This window comes from Sminthopsis crassicaudata, chromosome 2 (assembly GCF_048593235.1).
Source record: "Sminthopsis crassicaudata isolate SCR6 chromosome 2, ASM4859323v1, whole genome shotgun sequence".
Classification (NCBI taxonomy): Eukaryota; Metazoa; Chordata; class Mammalia; order Dasyuromorphia; family Dasyuridae; genus Sminthopsis; species Sminthopsis crassicaudata.
The window spans coordinates 407658239-407673073 of NC_133618.1; positions in this window are offsets into that span (position 1 = coordinate 407658239).

Here is a 14835-nt window from a genome sequence, read left to right on the forward strand (position 1 = left end):
TGAAAAATGGGAAGGATGAGTGGAGAAATGGAAGAGAAAGAAAGAAATAAAGAGAGTCAAGAATGAGGCTAGAGTATGGCTAACCTTAAAAAGGAGGTCTCAGGAGTAAACAATCAATCAAAGGAAAAGATTTAAGGGATAGAGGGATTTTATAGTGTAAGAAGGCTGAAGAGAGGGACAGGTCTTCCAGAATGAGGGTGGCACTAGAGCATGGTGATGATAGTAGCTTCCAGAATGAGGACGAGAAAGAAGTCCAGAGTTAGAATAGTGCTGTAGAGAGGAATGAGAAAATGAATAAAAATGTCAAATTTTGTCTCAATTTGAAGTCTCCTCTGGAGTTTCTCCATCTTCCCAACATGATGTATTGGAGGCCATGATCATGTTTCTGCAGCTGACTTTGCACTTTCCAATCCTGAACTCAACATTACATCAGCTACTTCAACTTTCTCTGGATACTGATGCTATCTGTCTGTTGGAACTACAATTTCCTGAAACTCATGCCATGAGATCTCAGAACCTTTCCATGCCCCCAAGTAATATCTGAATATCCAGTTACAAATGGTGTGGAAGACACTTTGGTAAATTTTTAACAAACTCAACAACACTTGTCCCAGACTAAGAACAATCATAATTCAATTCATTTGTTAAGCCAAATACTGCCAAATACACTTAAATTTCATTATACTTTTCACAAATCCCTCTCCTACTCAGGTCCTAGGGGTGGCCAAGAAATGACTTCAATTGAATTTTAAAAACAAACTAATTGCTTATTATTGAGACATCTCTACTCTAGATCAATCTATCTACAACACCACCTCAACACAATCTCTCATTGCTTTTGTCAAATGTTAGTCTTCAGTTCCCTTACCATCCTGGTCATATTCTCCTGTTCTTAACAGAAGTAATTTAGATGGAGTTTTCTTCCTTTGGCAATAATTATCCTCTTCTCTCACCTTATGATTCTCCTCCTACCATGCCATAAAGTACAACTGCTTCTGGGTAACACCTTTTTCCAGACAGAGTCCCACAACAATGCTGTCCCTTTCTCAATTCCTTCTTTCTTCCTCAATCACTCTGAGGGTGAAAGTAGGACCTTGGTATCTTCCAGGGGGGTGTATCCATGGTGGAACTGTTCTTTGGTAGCTGCTGCCCATTGCCATTCTCTTCTACTGCTTGCTCAACTGTTTTACTCCAAATGAAAATATTCTTCCTCAGAAAAAACAGACATAAGTGATAGCAGGAAGTGTTTCGGTTAGGTTTTAGGAAGAATTTTCTTACTCTTAAAAGTCTCCTGGGGTATGCTATCAAGAAATCTGTGGAGTTGCCTTCCCTCTAGGGATTTTTGCTTTTGTGCTAGTGGCTAGTATGATAATAATGATAATAATACCTTGCATTTTATGTCATACTTTATATTTGTCAGAGCACTTCTATATATAACTTCTAATTTTATCCTTACAATCATCCTGTGAGGTAGGCTGAACAGATATTAGATCTAATCAATTAATCAACAACTATTTACTAAGCACTTACTATGTGCTGGCCATATTGCTGAGTTCTAGGGACATAGAGATAGTCATTACCTTCAACTGACACATCAAATCATAGAGACATTATCATTTTGAACTCAAGGGGACCTTAGAGATCACCTGATCTAACTCTCATTTCACAAATCTAAAAACAACTCTGAGAGATAAAGAGACTTTGTCAAAATTAAACTATCAGTTTAATAATATATTAGGACAAAAATAAGGAATTATATAAATAAGGAAATGACTTGTCAAATTTTTGAAATCATGAGACATGTCTTTTTACTTCTTAGTATCTCTGTGGTGTTTAAGATATTGTCATACATAGTAGGTATTCAAGTGTCTTCCATTCTCAAAGAGGAGTAATGACATTCTGAGGGGGATTTCTTGACTTGCACATGAATTGGTCATTTGTAAGGCAGAGCTGTGCAATGCTGTGAGCTTCATCCCCTCCTCCAGAATCATCAAAGTCCAATGGCAAAACAAAGATCAGGATGACTGGTGATAGCTTGGGATAAATAAAGGCCATACACCTAAATGTAAGCAAAATGTTAGATCTGGAATTTACAACCATTTCTTGAGTTGGTGAAGTGGAGTTTTAGATAGCAAACATATCAATTACTTTGTCTAGGTTGTTTCAGGGTAATATTATCATTATACATTCTCCTGATATCAGAAGACTGACCATTATCACTTGGGAAGTACCAAATTGTGTCCATTCTATACACAATATCAAGCGGGACAAAAGCATCAACATAAACACCCTTCCTTCTCCTGGCTCCCTTTCTAAATGTTGGGAGAAACAAAGAAAGACAAAGAAAGACAACAGGGAAGGCTCTCAGGAATTAGCAATGTAGAGATGCCCTTTCTCTATCTTGATGGGCACCTCAATTTGCTACCCTCAAAAAAACCCTGAAACTATAATTTCATAGTAGTGGCCTGTCCATGACTACTTTTATTTCTGCTACTCTTATTCCACATTATTTATACATTTCTAAAATAGAAGGATTGGGAGCTCAGTTGTGAATAGCTCAGCACTATTCCTTATAGGATCAGTTGTTGCTCTCAGTTTCACCACTGTCTCTGACCAGGGTGCTGATACAGAGCTGGCAATAGAAACTAGATCACCTGAGGCTGGTCTGGTGCCTTTCCTAGTGTTGCATCTTGAACCTACAGAGTACCTAAGCTTTTTTTTTTTTGTCCTGAGACATGCATTTTTCCAAACTATTTCAATAGAATATTCTGGAATTAAGAACATTTACCTATTATCTGAGATCCAGACTAGATAAACTTGGAAAGGATCATCATTAGAACGTTGGTCATCAGGTATTATTTCTTTCCCTAGCAACAGCAACTCATACATAACTCAATAAAGATTGTGATCTGTACTGATGGAGTGAGGGCCTATCTTGAGAAAATCACAGATACCTGAAATATTGACATATTAACCAAGCAAACAATAATCAGTTATTAAGCACATACTATGTTCCAGGCAGCTCTCATTATATTATTCATTTTTGTTTATTGTGAGAAATAACATGCACATGTATAAGTATATATAGAATAAATGTAAAATGAAGTCAAGATAGTTTAAAGAGGGAGGGTATCTATGGTTGCAGAGGATCAGAAAAAGCTTCTTGATAGTTTTTGAACCGAGACTTGAAGGAAAAAAAGGGATTATTTGAGATATAAGTGAAAAGAGAAAACATTTGAAGGTATAGTGAACAGCAAGTGCCAAGGCTGGGAGATGATGGAACAGAAATGAGAAATAGACTATGTGGCATTATGAGTACAGAATAGGAAGGCCTGTTTGACTGGACCATAAAATGAAGAAAGGGAAGTAATTTAATAAAGGTAGAAACATTTGTATGAATAGAAGGAAGAAAGATTGGCAGGCAGACATGTGGGAGCTTATATAGGTGTTGGCTAGGGTAATGACAGCCATGAGACTTGTTATGAAGAAATGGCTCAGAGGAATACCTGAAAATATTTTTCTATAGAAATGAGAATAATTTTCTAAAATCATACTCTGATGAAAGTGTATGATGGTCTCAGCTTCATAGATGCTAACTTTCCCTCAGATTTTTGTGGTATTGAAGAAAGAATTGGGGAAGGTGGGCAGAGCTATTCTCTAGGGCCTCCATATTTTGATGTACTTTGCAGCAGTTTATTTCAAAATGCCTCTAGTTCTTTGGCACTATTTCAGCATTGGCTCACTGGTAGTTCAGCTTTCATCCTTTGACATGTTCAAAGTTTATTTTTGGAATGAAGGTTTGTTTTCTAGTGAAATCCTGAAGTGTGAAAGAGAAGCAATGAGCTAGGCTTTTAGGAATTGATTTTAGAACCTGGAGATAGTTTTAACATACTTGCCTTTCACCCAAGGTGATGGGTCCTATTAATATTCAAAAGCTGTCAATTTCTTATATCTTTGTTCTTTGGGAGACTAGGCTGTTGGCTGAGAGGAGCTAGTTTGTCTAGTTGGGTTATGTCACATTGTGATTAAATATAGGGCAGAACAAAAAGAAACATGGGGTAAATTGTTAGTCATCTTAATAGTCCAGAATTCCTGTGGGTAACTCTTAGAATCTAAATGTAATTGTGTTGACCCTTCCCTCTTCCCTTATATGAAATCTTGTACTGACAGCAATAGTCATAGGCAGGAAGAAATGGAGATCTACAGGATGGCAGTGGGGAGCTAAATCCGGTTTCAAAGGGGGGTAATAATTAGATATCCAGATTTTTACTAAGAATAGGTATTAGATAATGTTGAGAATAAGGGGTACAAGGATGCTTGGAATCTGCTTGGGCATAGAGGCTATTAGTAGCCTGGGTACCAATCATTCAGAATGAGGATCATCAAATGTCTTAATTTCAATTAAGGTTGAAGGATAATTTTTTTCTTCTTAATCCCCTCTTTTTTTCTATTTATAGATTTCTCTCCCCTTCCCCATATCCTTTTTTTTTTTCATTTACCATTCCTTTTTGTGTTTTCTTCCTGTTTCCAGTCACAAAATCATGAAATCTAGTACTAAAAATTACCTTAGAGGTCACTTAGTCCAATCTCCTATTTTTTCAGATGAGAAACCTGAGTGCAGGAAGGTTGAGTTGCCTTAGATCAGATAGCTGAGATTCAAATACAACTTCTCTAACTCCATATGCAACCTTCTTTTTCTTCTTTACTTCATGATCTTTTCTTACCTTTCACTTCCTTACTCTGGACTTGACCATCTCATAGAATACATTATCATCTCCTTAGAGTTACAGTATGGGGTCATAAACTACCAAAAGTAGAAAGGATCACAGAATATAGATAATTAAATGTCAAAGTTATAAGGAGCCATAGACTTGACATTTTTATCTCCCCTCTCCTCTTCGCATCTTTACCTCCATTCTGATCTTGAACTGATTTTTGTGAATTATCATCTATGGAGTACAGTTATCTTTTTAAAGATAATGTAAATCAAAAGGACTTCTCTCTAATGGTGGAGGGATGGAATAAATGATCTTTCAGATCAAGAGTTCTGTTTTCCATTTTGCTTCTGGACTTGTAGCTATCAGTTTCAGTAGCCAGGGTGGTTGGTGGGAGATGCTAAAGTGCTGCTATTGGCCTTAGGCAGGAGATACGGTTTCTAATTGTGGCTTAGCATCTACCTGGATAATTTTTAGACAAATCACCCCTCTGTGTCTCATTTTGTCATCTATAAAATGAGGTTAGGCTAATTGGTGATCTCTAACATATTCTGTTCTGTGTCCTAAGGTCCCTTCTCACTCTGACATTTAATTTCTATGGTTCCTTATACATTTGTTATTTAATGATCTATATTCTGTGGTCCTTTTCACTTCTAGTAGTTTATGTCCCTAGATTGTAATTCTGAGGGGATGATAATGTATTCTACGAGATGGTCAAATCCAGAGTGAGGAAATAGTGGTGAGATTAGCATTCTATTTGCCCTCACTGCTGCCTCCTCCCCCCATTGTACTCATACTAAGAATAGACAGAGACTAGCAAGTCTTCAGGGCTCTCCCTCTGGTACCTCTCATCAAAATTAAACTCACTTAATGTCTTAAGAGAAAAAAACCTGAAAATATTCATACTCTTGATTCCAAAGCATCAGCCGTGTTTCATTTACATTTGTGTTTCATTTACATCCAGGCAGGTAGGCTAGAAACTGTCTCTATGAGCTGAGACAGACTCAACTATTAACATAATTTGGCTCTTTTTATTCTCCTTATTCGACAACCCCATTTTAATCTTCAATATTTGGTTTTCTTCTTTTCTTCTTTCAACCTTTTACATTCTTACCTTGGTGTGGGAGGGGGGATAGAAACACCACAATCTTTCCCTCATCTCAAGTTGATATTCACCTGTTCTCCCCACCCCCATCCTATCCTATCCTATCATCATAATCATCATCATCATTATTATTATATTTACTACCATTTTGGCTGGTGGGCATAGGGTTTTTTTTTTTTTTTAACCTCTGAGAACATTGAATATCTTCAGACTTCGACATTAGACAGAAGACTGATAGGATAATGATGATGGTATGTTAAATGCTATCTATGTAAATCAACTCCATCAATGGATACAAGATGCAGTTACATTAGACCTTTTTTTTTTGACATACATTTTCATTTTTTAAGGAGAAGAATATTGGATTGTTATTAACCTACTTTAAGAGAATCTTTGCATTACCAGGCACATTAGTATTGTGCATAAAAACCATATTAAATTTTGGTATGATATACAACATCATTTTTCTCTTAAAGATTGCTTTTAACTGATGAGTACATGCCTTGGTACTTTGGGACAAGATGAGATTTCTGATAGCCCAGGTTGGAGATATTATGAGGGGGAAAATGAGGGAGGGGAATCCCTTAAAGCAGAGAATTCTGAACAAGCTCCAAGACTTTAAAAAAAATCTTGTTGGCAAGGAAAAGAACTGGCACTTTTTTTTTTTTTTTCCTCTTGGGGAGTGGAAAGTCAGCTTTTAGACGAGTGAGATGGATGGTGCTCATTTGGTGGGAATATCAGGGAGGATACCCAGGTTGGCCTCCAGGGGCAGAGCTAGGTCTGTGAGAGCCAAGTCTAGAATAAGGCTTGATGAGTGAGACCTGGGATACATGAATAGAAGTTATCCAGCCACACTACTGTTCATTTCTGGATTGGAGCCATGTATGGGAGGGAGGCCACCTGCCTGAGCAAATTACTTTCTTCTGCGATTTTTTGGCCAGCAGATATAACCATCAATCACACAGTGGCTGTCTTACTTCTTGGGGTTTTGGACTCCCCACCCTAGAGTCACATGAGATGCATGGGCTATAACTCTTGTGCCATTTCCCCACCTTGTCACCAATACTCATAATCACCGGTCTCGATGACTCTTCAGCAGTCTTGCTGACCCAAATAGAATGGACGTTAGGGATGTCAGTGGAGACTTTGCTTCTTTCATTGAAAGTCATCAAGTCAAGAAGCATTCTCTACTACAGGCTAGATACTGTATTAAGCACCAGAATTCACATTCTGATGAGAGAACTCACAATTCTAATGCAATCAATTTTGTATAAATGTGACATACACACTCATAGAATAAATAGGAAGTAATTTAAGAGGAAAGCTGTTAATATCAAAGTGGTCAGGAAAAGCCTTTTGCAGAAGGTAGAATTTGAATTGAGACAGGAAGCCAGGAAGAAGAGTGAAGGAGGGAGAACATCCCAGTTATGGGGACAGTCAGTGAAAAGGAATTGAAAAATCCTTTCCATTACCCCCTATCAACTGTCATGGAGTCTGAATACTATCTCTTTGTGCTTTTCCTGATTTACCTGACAGGCTTAGCTTGCACCTGGAAAATTGGGGTCTCCTTTTTATAAATATCTCAGATGAGGAGGTCAGGATCAGAGCTTGGCATATTTGATTTGATGTGCAGTTCTGTGAACTCCAACTATTGAAGAAATAGCTGAAACAGTAATTAGTGAGAGTCTGAGTTGGCTGGGTTGACCGAAGACCAGAACTGATTCATGAATCTTACTATCACACCAGTGATACACATTTTGTGATAGGCTGGGTTTGATTGATTCTTCTATCAGACCTCTTCTCAGCATTTATTTATTCAGTTTGATCTTAAACAATTGACATTTTGAGTAGCATGTGGAAAGCAGGATGATATAGCAGATAGTCTGCCTGGATTTACCATCAGGCAGATGTCAATTCCAATCCCTCCTCTGACAATAGCTGTGTGACCCTGGCTGTGCAAGTGACAGGCCTAAAATGCAGATACAAATTAGTATGTAAAGAGTTTTTACAAATCTTAAAATATTTTATGAATGCCAGCTTATTATTATTCTACTTCAAGTCAAGTCAATAAGCATTTATTAAGTACCTGCTATATTCCTGTAATTTGGCTAAATTCTGGAGATACAAAGAAAGACAGAAAAATCCTTGCTTTCAAGGAGCTAATTGTCTAATATGGGAATAACATGCAAATCATCAGGTACTAATAAGGTATAGAGGGAAGTAATCTCAGAGGGAAGACACAAGCATTAAGGGAATAGGGAACAACTTCTTCCAGAAAATGAGGTTTTACCTGACACTTGAAGGGAGTCAGGGAAGCCAAGAGACAGGGCGGGGGGGGGGGGGGGGGGGGGGGGGAGGGGGGGAGGGGAGGGACAGAGGGAGACTATTCCAAACATAAGGGACCATTAATGAATATGCCAAATGTCAGGAGTGAAATGCTCTGACCAAAGCACAGCAATGAGGCCATGTGTAAGAAGACTGGAAAGGTTGGAAGAGCCAAAGTTATGAAGGGAATTAGAAGCACAAGAGAGAATTTTAAATTTGAGCCTGGAAGTAATTGGGAACTATTGAAGTTAGGGAAAGGGAAGCAGTGGTGAGAAGGTTTAACCTCCATTTTAGGAAGATAAATTTGACAGCTGGAGTGAAAAATAAACGGGGGTGATAAACTAGAGATCAATCAGCAAGTTATTAAAGTACTTTTGTCTGCAGTGGTCAGAGCCTGGGTCAGGGTGATGGCAGCGTCCAAGGAGAGATAGCAACATATGCATGGGATTTTGTAAAAGTAGAATTGACAAGGTAAGCATTGATTAGATCCGGGAAGTTAGAGAAAGTGAGAAGCTGAGGACAACACCTAAGTTGGAAGCTTTGCTAACCGAAATTATGATAGTTGCTTTGAAAGTGATGAGAATGTAGGAAAAGGAAGGTTTTTTTTTTTTTTTTTTTGAGAAAGATAATGAGTTCAGTTTTGCACATGTTGAATTTTAGAAGTATATAAAAAGTCTTGGACAGCTATGGTACAATACATAGAGTGCTGGACCTGGAGTCAAGAAGACCTGAATTCAAATTCAGCCTCAGACATTTTGTAACTGCGTGGCCCTGGGCAAGTCACTTCACAAGTAAATCCCAAGAGGGTCTGCCAAGATTTATGACATCTGACTTTCTGAGGAGAAAGGGAGAGGAAATAGCTTAGAAATTAGGCTGATTGATATTCAGCTTTTAGAGCTGATCAAAACAAGGTTTCTAAAGTTCTATAGTTTACCTCAGTTTCTTCACTTGTAAAATGAGCTAGAGAAGGAAATGGCAAACGACTTGGGTATTTTTCCCAAGAAAGCCCCAAAAGGGGTTATGAAAAATTGGATATAACTGAAGATGACTGAATAATAAACAACAATAAAGTTAAATGTCTACTGGATCATTTAGTTTGGGGTATCCAACAGGTAAATGAATATTTGAAACTATAAGTAAGGAGAAGTGTCAGGCCTGTGTATTAAATAATAATAAATAATATAATAAAAATGATATCTAAGAATAAATAAGGATATTATAGATGTATATAATTTAATAATATATAAAAATGTAGATTACAAAGATGAGATCATACTATCAGACTTTAAATTTTATATTAATATTTAGGGATCCCAAACAACTTTTAGAAGCCTTATTTTCATCAGATTCTAAGAGCTGAATACTGATCAGCCCAATTCCTAGACTATTCCCTTTCTCTGCCCTCTCAGAAAGTGAGATGTCACAAATGTAGGCAGGGAGACCCTCTTGGGATTTACATGTGATGTGGGAATAAAAATGTCTCCTGTCCTGGCAGGAACTGGGAGTAAATGTTTGATTTTCTACTGCTATGTCTCAGAAGAAAGCAATAGATTTTTCTCCTGGAATCATAGAATGGGAGAAAGGGGCACAGAACAGGAAGTGGTACAACCCCCCAAGTCAAACTTGGCTCCTTTGCAATAGACACTTGATTATACTTCTAATTTCTTCCTTTCAACATGTTCCAAACTTTGAGTTTAGGGGATTATGAGAAGATAACTGTAAATAGATTTTTAAATGAAATGAAAGTACTTGCTTATATTTAGTTAAAAAGTAAGCACCTCGATTGAAGTAAATAAATCCCAAATAGAATCTGACCTTAATTAATTTCTCACTGACAAAAAAGAACTGGGCCGGTCATATTTGTCCTTTTATCAGCAAAGATTAAGCTTAATAAAGTGCTTCTAGAAAAGATGGGCTGCCTAGAACAAAAGCAACTGTTTGTTAGCACAGTGCCTCCAGCGTTTAGCAAAATGTATGGCATATACTAGGTGCTTAATAAATGTTTATTGATTGGTTGATTGATGAGGGCAGTTCTATATTTCTATTCATGTAGCTAGCCACTAAGAGCATTTTTTGGTCAAAGCTTGTGGCTTGGGCTTTAGATTTTGGTTTGGCTGTCTACTTCTCCCGGTAGGTTTTGTGTCTTTACCTATTTTTGTTAAGAATATGACACATGGACTGAGCAACCAACCAGATGTCAACAGTGTAATGCGATGCTGTATGTTCAAGAGGGCAGACAAGAAAAACAGCCGATTCTTGTTTTGGGGGGTGGGGGAAAGTTGAAAATGAAGGCGAATAATTGCATTAATCTATATTTTCAGTCCTCTGGGTCACAGATACTAAATTATTCTTGACATATTTAGCTGGCCATTTATGACCAAAATTATTAAGTGTGAACTTCATTGTGTTAAGAAAGCTTATCCTTTGAATGAAAGCCAAGCCCAAGAGATGCACGCTTAATCAGCACCATTTTTTCCCCATTATTCTGTAAAAAATGACAGCATCAAAGTATTGTTTTAGTGGAAGACTATGCTAGCTTATCTCCTTTTCATTCTGCCCAGATGTTGTAGGTGTTTTCATGATGTCCATTCAGCCAATAGAAATTGACTCCATATCTATGCCAAACTCTGCCACTAGAGACCCAACTACGTCACTCTCCTCAGCCAAGTCTGACTTTTAAGGCTGTCAATGTGCCAAAAAACCAGTTTCCAGACTGGAAAAATGCAGTCTGGATAAATCAGTGTGCCCTGCTAACAGCATGGGTTGGCAAACTTTTAGAGACAGTTTGCCAATTATTTGATTGTTCTCTTCTTAAGAAGAGGTTTGGGCTTTTTTTTTTTTTAAGTGAGAGGGTGAATTATAAATATCCTTAAACAGTACCACACTTTAGGAGTTACCAAATAATTCCTCAATTTATTAGTTAAAATCTTAGTTTTATTCTCTATTAGGAATGATTTGGCAGCTAGATAAGAGCAAATGTAAGAAATTACATAGGCTAATGGAGAAGTATGTGTTAGTGTTCCAATTCAATTAAAAAAAGAAAAACATTTATTAAGCATTTACTATTTACCAGGCACTATTTTAATTGTTGGAGATAGAAAAGAATAAAAAGGAGTCCCTGCCCTCAAAGCACTTACAATCTATGAGGAGAGGGAAAAGTTCCAGAATTAATTTTGCCAAGTTTTAGTTTTGAGCCCCTCAAAATGATCTGTATTCCTTTTGAAAAACTGCTATCTGCTGGCACATTTATAACCTATAGGTCATTAGGTAGGAAACTGATTTTGTGCTGGATAAAATAAATGGGATTGTTCCCAGATTCCAACCATAATTACAAATAGTAGCTTGTGGTTTACATTGTTATTTGATGCTTAAAACAACCCTGAGGTTTAGGTGTTATTATCGTCCTCCATTTTGATATTAAGAGAAATTAATTGGCTTGACTTAGGGTCATGTAGCTGCTTAAGCATCACTGAGATAACATTTGAACTCAGGTCTTCTTGACTTCAGGTCCAGTGATCACATCACCCATTCCTACCATCTATATGACCCCTATTAGGAGGTGGTAAGAAAGAGCAACATTCCTCTTGCAAAGACCTTCAGGATATTTGAATAAAAAGTGCTAGATTAGAGAAAAGAATTATGATTTCTATTTCCACACTGCTCCTTTCACACTGTTACCTTGTTCAGAAGCTCTAGAAATTTCCCTAGCTTTCATTGGGGGCACAACAGTGAGTCAGAATGGCAAATGAAACATGCAGGAGATGTGAATTCCAGGCATAAAATATATATCAAATATACATGTATCAATTGGCTTTATGATATCTGAGCTCCCCCTAGGGTGTCAGTGTATCAGGTGAATGGATTTCTGCCACTGTGGGTAATTCCATAAGGTAATAGGATGGTGCCTAATGCAGTAGAGAGGTAATATTCTCCCAGTTATATATCATAGTTTAAGAGGGAAATTTGTATATTTTGATTTTGTGAGTCAATGAAGTTGGATCCCCAAGGCACTCTATAGTCTTGGCCTTTCTGAGGCAGTGAGGGGAGAGCTGGCTCAGAGCCAAGAAAGCTGCCAGTGGAAATGAAGAAAGTATTTGCCTTCACAAAGGCCATTTCTATGACCAGAAAGGGAGATGCAGGGGGAAGGAAGATTAGGTTAGAGGGGATCCAGGAGATTCAGAGAGAATGTACAGAACACACTGTGGAAATCAAATATACAATGAAATAAAAAAAATCAGTCCAAACTAGTTGTCTAATTATCAGTCCCTTTCCTTTCATAGAAGTGTAGCAAGGTAAAGAGTAAAAAAGAGAGAGAGGGAGAGAGGAAGGGAAAGAAGGGGGGAAGCAAAGAAGAGGAAAGATGAGAACAAAAGAAGAGAACAAATATAGAAAGTTCTTTCTAATGTGTTAAATAATTATTCTAGGTCCTGGAATGAAAATGATTACTTGGTTTCAGAGACATCTAACTACTGAAGGGAAAATTGGAGATAGTATTTAAAGATGACCTGGGTAGATTCAGTATTCTGAAACAGTTGGGAAATTGTTTCTCAGGACTGGAAGATTGAGGTAACCTGCTCAGGTCTAACTTTACATCCTATCATTACATTAGAAAATCCTCATCTGGACCTGAGTTGGAGGAGTTGCTAGAGGTCCCATAGGCTTAGGGGAGTTTTCAGTTTTGTGTTCATGCCTTTATAAAAGGTACATCAGAAAAGACTCTAAGCTTGAATCCATTGAACCATTGAGAAAACCTTTTGAGCTCTTTGTCTTCATATGGAGTGGATTTATATTAAAACTACAAGATAATTAAGCTGAAAGTTTCATTCTTGAGGAGGGAGATGCCATTGGTTTCTCCAAAGGCAGAAGTTTACATCTGTACAAGCTTACATCTGTAAGTTAGTTTTTGATGTATGGAATTCTCTTTTAGGCATGCTTGGGAAACCCATGAATTAAGACTCCTTTAAATAGAACAGCCCAGAATTCAGGAAAAGCCACACTAGAGTTAATCTATGTGACCAGTTTTTATAAGTTGTATCTTCTGTCACTGACAATATATGGAGGCAATTGTGTTTTACAGCTATGACAGTATTATTCATCTGGTTAGTTATTTCCCTAGTTATTCCATCTCTAAATACAAAGGATGGCAAAAGGGTCATGGGATCTGTTTTTCAGGAAATGAGAACTAGTGAGAAAATCACTGTGAAGTTTTAAGTGTGCCATCTTGGATATGGATGAGGTGGCACATAGTCACATGTTCCTTCCTTTCTCCCTCCTTTCCTTTCCTTTCTTCCCTCCCTCCCTTCTCTCTCTCTCTCTCTCTCTCTCTCTCTCTCTCTCTCTCTCTCTCTCTCTCTCTCTCTCTCTCTCTCTCGGAAATCCCTCCTCACTGTAATAGCTTTAATTGCAAACCAGCTTCTAAGCTGTCAGATTGAAATTCAATTAATTACCAAGCATGGTATGGAATGATGAATGATTTTGTTGCTCTTTTACTAGTATAAATCTTTGATTTAATGATCGCTTCTCTCTGATTCATACTATACTACACCCATAATCAATATGTGTGATGAATGGTTGGTTCTAAGAACCACCCACTTTGCAATGCTAGTTTACGTATATACTATACATATCAGAGACAGATTTCTTGCCAAATTTAGGAAGAGTAAGGGTGAGACTCTATTGGATCAAAGAACCATAGAATTTTCCATTATACATAAAGACACAGATTTAGAGTTGGAAAGTGCTTAGAAATTAAGTTCAATCCTTTCATTCTACAGAGGTGGAAATGGGTTTACAAAAATTACATTGTTGGAAGAGATAGGATGTAAACATGGTATCATATATAGAGGCTCTTTTGAGGAGAGTGGATGTTCACTTACAGAGTTTTCATCCAATACCCTGTTCTTGGTTCTCTTCTTTACACTCTTTCTTGGAGAGCTTGTCATATGGACTTGAGTATCATCTCTCAAAGATTACTCCCATATGTACATTTCTAATCCCAACCTTTCTGCCTTAATGACAGGAATTCACCTGCCTGCTGGATAGCTCCTCTTAGATATTCTATAGGTATCTCCAATTCAGCATGTGCAAAATGCAACTTGTTACTAACCCTATCCCAATCAGACTATTATTTCTCCAAATTTCTCTGCCTGGAAGATTCTGCTGTCCTCCTAGCCACTCCCTTAACTTTTGGGTCATCTTTGAATCTTCATTTTCTCTCACTTACCATGACTATTAGTTTCCTAACTGTGTAGTTTCTACCTGCACTGCTTCTCTTTCTTATATAACCACCATTCCAGTTCATCGCCTTAGCATTTCACACATGGAATATGGGGGAGCCTTCTAATTGGTCTTCCTGCTTCCAATCTGTGTCCTTTCTAATACATCTTTCATAGAGCTGCCAAAATAATTTTCTTAAGGTTTCTCTGATCAAGTCTTTATCTTGCTTGAAATCCTTTACAGAATTATAAAATCACAAAATTTCAGAGTTGAAAAAGAGCTCAATGGCTATGTAGTGCAAATAATCCCTGAGAAAGAATTCCCTTCATAACATACTTGAAAAGAGATCACCTAGACTTTGTTTGGAGACCTCTAATGAGGGAACACTCAATTCTTTTTTTAAGGGGATATTTTGATCAGCAATAATTTTAGTTGAAATTTGCTCATTTAAAAAAATTTAAAAGAGAAATTTGA